Source organism: Symphalangus syndactylus, chromosome 3, assembly GCF_028878055.3.
Source record: "Symphalangus syndactylus isolate Jambi chromosome 3, NHGRI_mSymSyn1-v2.1_pri, whole genome shotgun sequence".
Classification (NCBI taxonomy): Eukaryota; Metazoa; Chordata; class Mammalia; order Primates; family Hylobatidae; genus Symphalangus; species Symphalangus syndactylus.
This window is the reverse complement of record NC_072425.2, coordinates 84,021,953-84,034,814: the sequence shown is the minus strand read 5'-3', so window position 1 is coordinate 84,034,814 and position 12,862 is coordinate 84,021,953. Positions and strand designations below refer to the sequence as shown.

General features: G+C 37.7%; 1 pseudogene; it reads right to left on the bottom strand.

The window, feature by feature from the left end:
• Positions 1 to 11,580: 11,580 nt before the first annotated feature.
• LOC129478533 (ADP/ATP translocase 3-like) lies at positions 11,581 to 12,527 on the bottom strand (annotated as a pseudogene).
• Between the last annotated feature and the right edge of the window lie 335 nt (positions 12,528 to 12,862).

Below are 12,862 nucleotides of genomic sequence, written 5' to 3'. Positions count from 1 at the left end.
AGTCTGATGGGCTTCCCTTTGTGGGTAACCCAACCTTTCTCTGTGGCTGCCCTTAACATTTTTTCCTTCATTTCAACTTTGGTGAATCTGACAATTATCTGTCTTGGAGTTGCTCTTCTCGAGGAGTATCTTTGTGGTGTTCTCTGTATTTCCTGAATCTGAATGTTGGCCTGCCTTGGTAGATGGGGGAAGTTCTCCTGCATAATATCCTGCAGAGTGTTTTCCAACTTGGTTCCATTCTCCCCGTCATTTTCAGGTACACCAATCAGACGTAGGTTTGGTCTTTTCACATAGTCTCATATTTCTTGGAGGCTTTGTTTGTTTCTTTTTATTCTTTTTTCTCTAAACTTCCCTTCTTGCTTCATTTCATTCATTTCATCTTCCATCACTGATACCCTTTCTTCCAGTTGATTGCATCAGCTCCCGAGGCTTCTGCAATCTTCGCATAGTTCTTGAAACTTGGCTTTCAGCTCCATCAGCTCCTTTAAGCCCTTCTCTGCATTGGTGATTCTAGTTATCCATTTGTCTGGTTTTTTTTTTTTCCAAAGTTTTTATCTTCTTTGCTATTGTTTTGATTTTCCTCCCGTAGCTTGGAGTAGTTTGATCGTTTGAAGCCTTCTTCTCTCAACTCGTCAAAGTCATTCTCCATCCAGCTTTGTTTCATTGCTGGTGAGGAACTGCATTCCTTTGGAGGAGGAGAGTTGCTCTGCTTTTTAGAGTTTCCAGTTTTTCTGCTCTGTTTTCTCCCCATCTTTGTAGGTTTTTCTACTTTTGGTCTTTGATGATGGTGATGTACAGATGGGTTTTTGGTGTGGCTGTCCTTTCTGTTTGTTAGTTTTCCTTCTAACAGTCAGGGCCCTCAGCTGCAGGTCTGTTGGAGTTTGCTATAGGTCCACTCCAGACCCTGTTTGCCTGCGTGTCAGCAGTGGTGGCTGCAGAAGAGCGGATTTTGGTGAGACCACAAATTCAACTGTCTGATGGTTCCTCTGGAAGTTTTGTCTCAGAGGAGTACCTGGCCGAGTGAGGTGTCAGTCTGTCCCTACTGGGGGGTGCCAGTTAGGCTGCTTGGGGGTCAGGGACCCACTGTAGGAGGCAGTCTACCCATTGTCAGATCTCCAGCTGCATGCTGGGAGAACCACTACTCTCTTCAAAGCTGTCAGACAGGGACATTTAAGTCTGCAGAGGTTCCTGCTGTCTTTTTGTTTGTCTGTGTCCTGCCCTCAGAGGTGGAGCCTACAGAGGCAGGCAGGCCTCCTTGAGCTGTGGTGGGCTCCACCCAGTTCGAGCTTCTTGGCTGCTTTGTTTACCTAAGCAAGCCTGGGCAATGGCGGGTGTCCCTCCCCCAGCCTCTCTGCCCTCTTGCAGTTTGATCTCAACTGCTGTACTAGCAATCAGCGAGACTCCGTGGGCATAGGTCCCTCCGAGCCAGGTGTGGGACACAATCTCCTGGTGTGCAGTTTTCCAAGCACGTTGGGAAAGCGCAGTATTAGGGTGGGAGTGACCCGGTTTTCCAGGTGCCATCTGTTACCCCTTTTTTGACTACGAAAGGGAACCTCCTGACCCCTTGCACTTCCCAAGTGAGGCAATGCCTTGCCCTGCTTCGACTCGTGCACGGTGAGCTGCACCAACTGTCCTGCACCCACTGTTTGGCACTCCCTAGTGAGATGAACCCGGTACCTCAGATGGAAATGCAGAAATCTGCCATCTTCTGCGTCGCTCAAGCTGGGAGCTGTAGACTGGAGCTGTTCCTATTCGGCCATCTTGGCTCCACCCCATGCCTTTACTTTTACTCAAAATTCTCCATTTTTTCCTATTAACAGAATGGATTTCTAGTACTACTTCTATGTCATTCTCTTAATTAAGATGAAACTGAGTTTATTAGCATGCTTCACACAGTTTTTGCTGATGTTTTCTTGTCAAGTCAAATAGTATGTAAAGATAGAAATGAGAACCTGCTCTGGGTGACCTAATGTTTTTCCCTGAGATGACTAATATATATGCATGGAAATTAATGTTTCAGGGTCCTGGAGTATTGCAAATAAAGTATTAGTTGATTGTACCTCCTGGAATCAATTTCTTACAAGTGTTCAACAATATTAAGAAAGGTTAGATATTACTATTTAAAACTGGGTTGATATTCCTATTCACTGTATAAATCATTAGACATCATTTTCTTAAAATATGCTTGTAAAATCAGGCAGAACCTTAGAAGCTAAGTGGATCTGTTCTATGCTATTCCAGCCTCGAATAATGAGGCTACCTTACTGGGTTTCTCATTTCAGTAAACATAAGTGTTTCTACTGATGAGTAATTAATGGGCAGGACTACTTGTTTCAAGAGGGCAGTTATATCTTACCTTCTTAGCATCCATTACATTTACTGGGAAAAAAAAAAGTCACGAAACCAAGAAAAAACTCAGAATTATTACTAGCAAGTGGAAAAAAGTACTATCAGTTGGCCAGACTATTAATGGATATCTAAATGTATGTTGCAGATGGAATTATATTGTGAGGCAAACAAAACTGTTTGAATGTCAAGTAGAGATTGTTGTGAAATATGTGAATGGAACACAGTACCATGCTAGTACTACATGTTCAGAGCAGCAGAGGCTTGTAGCAAGATTATGGTATGGAACAGTGTATGGAACACGAATCAAAGGACTACTATAACTGCGAAGTTGAGTAGTGACAGGCCATATTGGCCACAAAGGTGAAAATACATATTATCTTGTTCCTTAAAGAAAAGTTTGCCAACTATGTAGATGATTCAACTGATTTAATACATTTTCCTGGCATCTAAGAATCTCGCTAAATTTATTAATCAACACTCTTATTTCTTTCTAGAGTACTTTGGGCTTTCTACATATGCAGTTATGTCATTTAGAAATAATGACAGCTTTATTTTTAGGGTTCCAATTTTGTACTTTTATTTCTTTTATTGTTATACAATTTAGTTACTCTAGTTGCATAGAAATGCTGATAGAAAACATTAGAGACTTGTTTTTGAATTCTAAAGAAGCTAATTTGGTATTTGATCTATAAATATGAAGTTATATGCAGGGGCTTTTATCTTTTTAATGATATCTCTTATAGAGTAATAAAGTATGATTTCCCTTCTATTACCTTTTTTTTTTTTTTTTTTTTGACATGGAGTTTCACCCTCGTTGCCCAGACTGGAGAGCAATGGTACAATCTTGGCTCACTGCAACCTCCTCCTCCACAGTTCAAGTGGTTCTCGTGACTCAGCCTATCGAGTAGCTGGGATTACAGGCACCTGCCACCATGCCCGGCTATGTTTTTTGCATTTTTAGTAGAGATGAGGTTTCACCATGTCGGCCAAGATGGTCTCAAACTCCTGACCTCAGGTGATCTACCTGCCTCGGCCTCCCAAGGTGTTGGGATTACAGGCATGAGCCAACGTACCCGGCCCCTCTACTACTATTTAATAGAGAGTTTCAAATGTATATCAACCAAATGTATTTCCAAGACATAATGATTAGTAAAACTCCTGTGCTTATAATATATAGCCATTTATTTAAAAATACTAAGTATAATATATGCATGCATACGTATACATACACATACACACATAAGAATACATATGTAAGAGATATTTTTTGGAAGGATTTACAGGAAAACACAGCAGTGTTTATGTCCATTAAATAGGGTAGGGTATCTTAGTGTGAAACTCATTTTCATTTTTTTATCATTTTATATGTATACATGATATACATTTTCTTTCTTTTTATAAAAATGATTACAATAAAATCCAAAGTTTAAAAAGTGCATGCCACAACATTTTGTGTACCTCCTGATTATGAAAATAATTTTGTTTTTATATAACTAATTACTATAGAGCCTTTATGATGTGCCAGGCACTCTTATGAATGTTTTATAGAATGTAACTGATGTTCATATGAAAATATTAAAATGAAAGTATCCTCCAAATACTTAGAATGCCATCTTGTAGGAATTGAATTATAAGAAAATTGTGTCTTTATTTTATACTTTCAAACTATATTAAAATATTAACATTTAATATAATTTTTTGGAAGTACTAATTTGCCATTATACTTTATGTAAATAGACAATAGGCATTCTTATTTCATGTAGATATTTAATGATTTTTATTTTCTATGAAACAAGAATATGATTGTTGCTTCACATTGGAGATAGATATAGATATATATAGATATATAAATTCTTTTTTGAGACATGGTCTCACTCTGGTCGCTCAGGCTGGAGTGCAGTGGCACGATCTGGGATCACTGCAACCTCTGCCTCCCAGGTTCAAGTGATTCTCCTGCCTCAGCCTCCCAAGTAGCTGGGACTACAGGCGTGCAACACCATGCTTGGCTAATTTTTGTATTTTTAGTAAAGATGAGGTTTCACCATGTTGGCCAGGCTGGTCTCAAACTCCTGACCTCAAGTGATCCACCAACTTCGGTCTCCCAAAGTGCTGGGATTATAGGCGTGAGCCACCACGCCTGGCCTGCATTGGGGATATCTTTCTAAATGTTGGTGCTGGAAGCCATCAGATCTAGATTTCGGTAAGACTCGATTTGATTATGCACATATACCTATAGATTTTTAGGTCTAATTAACATAGTTGTTTAGAATCTGTAAAAAAGACAGAAGTTTGGGATTGATTTTTTTTAATCGAGCAGTTTGCTGTGTTTTCTGATTACAAATTACCATCAACTATACTTCTCTGGCCCCGACAAAAACAAGAGTTTTCCTTGTTTTTCACAAATTGCTTTTTTACTTGGAGGTGATGGTGCCTATGTGTGAGTCATTTACCTTGTGTATTCCAGTCATTGCGTCTTCATCCTATGAATAAGCAACCATCATATCCAAGTTGCACAATGTGATTTAAAGAGTTTTGTGAATGGATATATCTCTCATGTTTATGAAAAGTATATTAATCCTTTACAAGTAGATGTCAGTTGTGGATAGTTATTTTATAAATATGCTCTTCTTCAGGCTTCTCCTGAATCTCAGTGTGTGCCCTAGAAACTGAGGAGATATGTTGGCCAGAGGAAATATCCCAAATCATTACTATGAGCTCTGTGTCCCTTCGTTTTTTCTGTATGTTTTAAAGTATTAATCTATGGAAATGCAAATATTGTTCTACCACCTGCATATATCTGCTTTTCTTTAATTTGCCTTTGGGTTATTACTACTGTGATTTACTTGGTAATAACCCAACTCTTTTTGGAGAAAGTAACTTCTGTTGCCATTGCTGAAAAACCCTTTCACTCTCTTTTGTCATGTCTGACTGTTTCAGAGCATATTTTGTTTGATCTTAACTATTGCTTGAGGCAAAACAGGTGGTTCCCTTCTTTGTTTTAAACCACAGCAGATCAAGGTTCTCTGATGATGGTAAACCTGAAGCCTTTATAAAGCCAAACTTGTTGTGTGCAAACTTTTCTCATTTTGCACCTGTCATTTTTCATCAGGGTTCATCATAGCTACCTCATGCTGTGTAGCCACATGGCCACCAAAGTGACACTTACCATTACAAATAAGAGCACAGCTTGAGGTCTTACCAGCTTTTGCAGAAGGAGAATGTTTGAGAGAAAATGAAAATAATTAAAAAAAAAAAAGAATTTAACTCATTTAAGAATATTCCATATATTTTTATTCTTGTATTTACTATTTAAGGTCATACTCTACATACTGATTTTTAAATATATTTCAGAAAGAAGACTGATGAGAAATAGATGGAAGAGTATAGGAAGAATGATTTGATGACCTTAGTGATTGCCATTAGGTAGTTTATTAATCTTTCCCATTGAAAAATAATGAAAGGAAAGCAAATGGAAATAAAGCAAAAATGGCTCAAGTGACTCAATATAATAATATATAATATAGTATATAGATTATATATATGTATGGATATATATGTACATACACACATATATACACATACACACAAATATATATAATTTATATTTATGCTCTTTGGCAATTAAAATATTGATCTCACTATTTTATGCAATGCTAATTACATAAAAATATTAAGTGTAATTTGCTCATCAATCTGAATAAGAGATTACTATTAATTTTATACGTTTCTGCTTTTTCTGCATTTTTATGAAAAAACATCTTTACTATTACAGAAAAATCTATATTTAAAACCGGTATTTAAAATATAATGAATTATGTAAACATATTAAAACACAATAAAGCAGCACATTAAATGTATACACACACACACATAAAACTGGTATCATCTATACCAAACTCTAAAAAGGTATGGTTCCAGGTAGTTGGACAATGCATAGCTTATGTTCTTTATTCAGTTTTTCTGGATTTGCTACATTTTCTCCTATAGATACATATAATATAAAATAAGGAAAATAACTTTATTTGAAAAAGACGAATTTAAACCCATACAAATCACTGTGACAAAAGAAATAATCTGAAGTTAATTCAAACTTCACTGAACCCAGCAAAATAAGTATGAAGTAATTATTTTTGTGGGAAGGTAATTGACCTGTGCGTTTAATATAGTTTGAAGTAACTATGCAGATAAAGTTTTATTATTATCAAAAGTATAGCCAGATAATATGGGAGACAAATTTCAAACAATTTAGAAGAAAAATATATAAGAGGTGACAGCATGAGATGATGTAAAAAAAAAAAAAAAGTAATGCAACTTTTCTGCTGTTTTCTGAAGTGAATTTGCTTTTACTATTTTTAGTGACATCAAAGAAGGGGAACAAAGTACCCAAAATGCAAGTTATGAAATATCTATACAATGGTAGGGAAAAATGATACGAAAAGGAATTTAAAATGAAGACATGTAAAAGAAAAGAATATATTTTGTGACATTTTCTTTCAGGCCAAGTGTTAAGTGTATCATATACATTATTAAAAATGGTTTCAGAGACAAAGTAGCTTCATGAATTGTTGCTATAATATATGAGTTGTATCTATCTTGACTCTGTTAAATAATTATGAAAGTCAACATTCTGGATGTCCCAGAAAGGAGAAATCAAGACTTGTAAGAACACTAAAACGTAATTATATCCTAGAGATTTTTTAAATCTAGAACTTTCCATTTTTATATCTAAGAGATCTACAAAACCAGCCTGTGATGATTTAAGTTCATTTTTTCAAGTGAATGCTAGTAATTTCAATTCTTGCTTAATATTACTAATTTATACCTCAAAACAGAAAAGATGTAGTTTGGAGACAGAAGAGAGCATCTGTGGTTATTTTGGTTATGAATTTTTTGGTAATGGTTAGCATGAGGGTGAAATACATGTGTATAAATATATGTGTAGCCACACATATATATACATATATAACATATATATATACACACATATACATATACACGTATATATACGTGTGTGTATATATATACACACACATACACACACACACACACACACACACATCCACTATATTTATTGGACTATGTGTTCAGAAACTGCTATGGTAATCATACCCAATGTTTATTTGATTTGCTTACTTCTCTTTACAAGTTGTGCTCAGTAAATATTTGTTAAATTGAAATTTTTTCTCAAAAATACATTTATTTAAAAGATAAATTTACAAACATCTGCATTTACCTTAACAAAGCAATGATTTTGTGTACAAGGCCCAGTGACTGCAGAAATTAATTAATAGTTTTAAGTATTAATCTTAAATAGTTTCTCATGGAATGGCTCACAGATTGAATTCTGTGTCACCATCAGCATTCAAAACCTTAAATGCAGTTAAAAATAAACTACCATTGTGGGTAGTGCCGCAATAAACATACGTGTGCATGTGTCTTTATAGCAGCATGATTTATAATCCTTTGGGTATATAGCCAGTAATGGGATGGCTGGGTCAAATGGTATTTCTAGTTCTAGATCCCTGAGGAATCGCCACACTGACTTCCACAATGGTTGAACTAGTTTACAGTCCCACCAACAGTGTAAAAGTGTTCCTATTTCTCCACATCCTCTCCAGCACCTGTTGTTTCCTGACTTTTTAATGATGGTCATTCTAACTGGTGTGAGATGGAATCTCATTGTGGTTTTGATTTGCATTTCTCTGATGGCCAGTGATGATGAGCATTTTTTCATGTGTCTTTTGGCTGCATAAATGTCTTCTTTTGAGAAGTGTCTGTTGATATCCTTTGCCCACTTTTTGATGGGGTTGTTTGTTTTTTTCTTATAAATTTGTTTGAGTTCATTGTAGATTCTGGTATTAGCCCTTTGTCAGATGAGTAAGTTGCGAAAATTTTCTCCCATTTTGTATGTTTATTGCGGCACTACTCACAATAGCAAAGACTTGGAACCAACCCAAATATCCAACAACAATAGACTGGATTAAGAAAATGTGGCACATATATACCATGGAATACTATGCAGCCATAAAAAATGATGAGTTCATGTCCTTTGTAGGGACATGGATGAAATTAGAAACCATAATTCTCAGCAAACTATCACAAGGACAGAAAACCAAACACTGCATGTTCTCACTCATAGGTGGGAACTGAACAATGAGAACACATGGACACAGGAAGGTGAGCATCACACTCCCGGGACTGTTGTGGGGTGGGGGGAGGGGGGAGGGATAGCATTAGGAGATATACCTAATGCTAAATGACGAGTTAATGGGTGCAGCACACCAACATGGCACATGTATACATATGTAACAAACCTGCACGTTGTGCACATGTACCCTAAAACTTAAAGTATAATAATAATAAAATTAAAAAAAAATAAAAAAAATAAAAATAAACTATCTGCTATTGCAGTGAAATTGCCAGTGAATGAGCACTTAAGCCAATTTTAGCAAAGCAGGTGTACAAGTATGTTGCCACCTCAGAACTCTTCCTCAGGTATTATCCATTGTGAATGGAAAACGGTAAAATGCCATAGGTAGAGAGGGAAGACTGTTTTCTTCTTTTTTTAATTTAAATTTCATTTTCAAAGTAACCTTTTAGTGCCATTTAGTGTGAGAATATTGACAATTTATGTAAATTTCTGCAGTTTAACATATGCTATAACTTTTGTTCTGTATAAAATTCCTTCTTTCTTCGTGGATTTCTTTTTCTAATGATAGGAGTGAGTTTTAGTTAGGAAAATTATACCCCAAAGATACAGTTAAAATTAATTTTATCTGTGACTTGAATAGTTTTCAATTTTTCTATTTCAGTTAAATTACAGTAAATCATCACGCACATTAATTCCATTTGATATATTTAGTGTTCCTGAAATTGATGTTTGTTTTTATCAAGAATGTCCCACTATTATTTTGCAGAAAGTTAAAAAAAGTGATAAAATAAATTTATTGAAGGTTATCTAAATTTATAGTTTTTACCTGATTTTAATTAATAAATATGGGATTGTCAGTTGAACACTTAAAAAACCTCTTTTCATTTTTATATTTTTATACAATTTTTAAATATGAAGTTTACACTATGTTGATTATAAATATATATTTATGTTTTATACTTTTATTTATAATTGATTACTCAAGTCTTTCTATATTGAAGACAGAGCCCACTGCTGTGAAACAAATGTCTGTAGATTCAGTCATTCAATATCATAATTAATTGTTCTGGCAATTCGATTTCAAAAGTTGAAACTTAAAATTTTTATAGTTTAGCTGTAAAAACAGGTAATAGTCAGGGATAGTTGACCAGAAATTTACAAAGAGAATATCTTATTGTGTAAAAAATCACTCAAGAAATCTCTATCTGAATTATTTTATCATAAGTGCAAAAATCAGTTTTGAACTACGTCACCCAGAAAATACATTTACATCTTTAGTCTCTCTTTTCATAGTTCTAACACTCTTTGCCTATAAATTTCAAAACTGTATTATGTTTCCAAGGAGATAAAGATAAATACTTGTCCTTGAACAATTATTCCCCCCGATATTCCACTGAATTTCTTTCACACTGAATTATTTTTATCTGATATTAATATTGCTTCCATTTTTTGTTAATAATTGTCTAATTTGTCTACTTCTATTCCTGTATTTTCAGTTTTTGTGTATCTTTTTTTGAATGTCTTAAACATTTTTACCATTTATAACAATTTTTAAGCATTATTTAATCCAATTTGTGAGTGCTTTTAAAGAATTATGTTTAACTTACATTTATTGTCCTTGCTATATGTATAATGCATGTGTATGTTTGAGACTAACCTTATTTTTTTAATCACCATGCATTCTTGCTGTAATAATTTACTGACTGATTTGCATTTCCTACATTTAGTAAACTGATGCATTTTGCTTGTTCTGTGTTTCTTCCAATACCTCATCTTTAAAGGTTTTCTCGTTAAACATCATCTATTCTGTAGTGCCTTAAATATTTAACACCTATTTATACAGGTTTTTGATAAATTTTTAAAAGTAATTAATAAATGCATTTACCCAACAAAGAAGATCACTTGTGATAAGAGCTTGACTTCTGCTTTAAACTCTCCAACTTGATAAAAAGTAATTAACATTTTAAAGTGTATTGATATTTTAAATTTATTAATCAACAATTATTGAGGCTTCACTTCCAATGTATTATATTATATATTAATGCTATCATAATGTATATATTCTTCAGAAAATTACTTTTTATTTAAGATTATCTATTTAAAGCTTTTCCATGTTGATAAACTGATACAATAATACTGTTTTTTAAAACAACAATATTATTATGGTCGTCAATTTGCTATTTGAGCAGGGCTTTGCAGGAACAGCTTGTCTTTGCTGTACTTAGCATCACTTAGGGTTCATGTAGCCTCAGCCTCTTCATAACATGACGTCTGAATTCCAAAAGGCAAGAGTCCTAAAAAAAAGTCAGGTGGAAGCTGCACCGTCTTTCTAAGCTGGCCTAATATATTACTTAGTCTTACTTCTGCTACATTTGATTTATTTATTTATTTATTTATTTATTTATTTATTTTATTATTCTCCCCGCCCCACCCCACATCCTGTGTTTATTGTTTCGCAGCAGGATGCCCAACATAGAACATAACTGAAAGTACTTGGCTGTGCAAAAGAGGGACTAGTGCTTAAGTACAAATGGGGAACATGATTCTTTTGTTTTAAATAAATACTTAAACACGACTTGGGACCTACAAGTATCTGGACTCTAGGTCTGAGTATTGGAGTGCCTCGCTCGTGGGCCCACCAGGACACCCTGGTTCCCTTCCCCCAGTGATCAAGACTTGGAATCCGGTACCGATGGTTGGATCACAACGTGCCCCTTTTCTTTTCTCTTTTCTTCTTTTTCTTTTCTTTTTTTTTCTTTTCTTTTTTCTTTTGAGACGGAGTCTCGCTCTGTCACCCAGGCTGGAGTGCAGTGGCGCGATCTCCGCTCATTGCAAGCTCCGCCTCCCAGGTTCACGCCATTCTCCTGCCTCAGCTTCCCAAGGTAGCTTGGACTACAGGCGTCCGCCACCACGCCCGGCCAATGCACCCCTTTTCTAGAGCCTTTCCTGGCCATCTACAGGTAGGGTCCTGCTGGGAAAAAGACAACTGGAATTTCTCGAATGTCGATGGTTTGCACACTTGAGGATTCTACGTGGTTCTCTTGGTTCCTTTGGTGTGCGTGTGGAGGATGCCAAGGCCCTTAGCTGACCTTCAGCTCGTCGTACAGGACCAGTACGAAGCCCGCCCCCACCCCCGCCCCTCTGAGGGCGTTGGACCACGCACCCTTGAAAAAGGCCTTGCCCCGCTAGTCTCTGAAGATCTTCCTCTAACAGTGGACGGTTCCCGTGTACATGATGTCAGCTCCTTTGCGCCGGGACTGCATCATCGTCAGCCACCGCACTGTGTGGAAGGGGTAGGAGACCACGGCAGCCACGGCCGTCACAGTCTGCGCGATCATCAGGCCCACCAGGATGTGCGTGTTCTTGGGGCCGGGGAACATTCCGTTGGCCGTATCGTACACCCTGCAGTAGGCTGCCTGGTAGATGATGATGGCCTGCACGGAGACGCTGAAGCCCTGGTACAGGCCCCGGATGGAAGCCCTGGTACAGGCCCCGGATGGAAGCCCTGGTACAGGTCCCGGATGCCGTCGGACTTGCTGAGATTCACCAGGCAGTCTCCCAGGCCTCGGAACTCACGCTCTGTGCCTGACTTTCCCACGTCAGCTGCCAGGCGGGTTCTGGTGAAATCCAGGCGATGCACGACAGCCGTGCCGCCAGAGGCCAGGTTGCCCGCAAAGTACCTCCAGAACTGTGTGGGCTTGTCCAGGCCCCCCAGGAAGATCTGCTTGTACTTATCCTTGAAGGCGAGATTGAGGGCTTGCGTGGGGAAGTAGCAGATGACACTGGCCAGGTTGCCCCTCCAGAAGGACACCACGCCCTGATCCTTGGGAATGCGGACGATGCAGTCCACGATGCCCTTGCACTGCTTGTCGGCGGCCATGGGCATGCTGGCGTGCTGCACCTGCAGCAGCAGCCGGACCCGCTTGATCGATGCTACGGCTGTCTTAGAGATAGCAGCGGTGATGCCTCCCGCTAGGAAGTCCTTGGCAAAGAAGATGGCTTGTTCTGTCATGGTGGTCCGGCGGGCAGCTGGAGAGCAGGCGCGGAGAGTGAAGGGAGGGCGTCGCTGGCTCAGCCCCGGCACTACCATGACCAAAAGCAGCAACATTCTATTTATTAACTATGATCTCCAAAGGTCCCCACCTCCTTTTTTTTTTTTTTTTGAGACGGAGTCTCACTCTGTCACCCAGGCTGGAGTGCAGTGGCGCGATCTCGGCTCACTGCAAGCTCTGCCTCCCGGGTTCACGCCATTCTCCTGCCTCAGCCTCTCCAAGTAGCTGGGACTACAGGCGCCCACCACCACGCCTGGCTAATGTTTTTGTATTTTTAGTAGAGACGCAGTTTCACCATGGTCTCAATCTC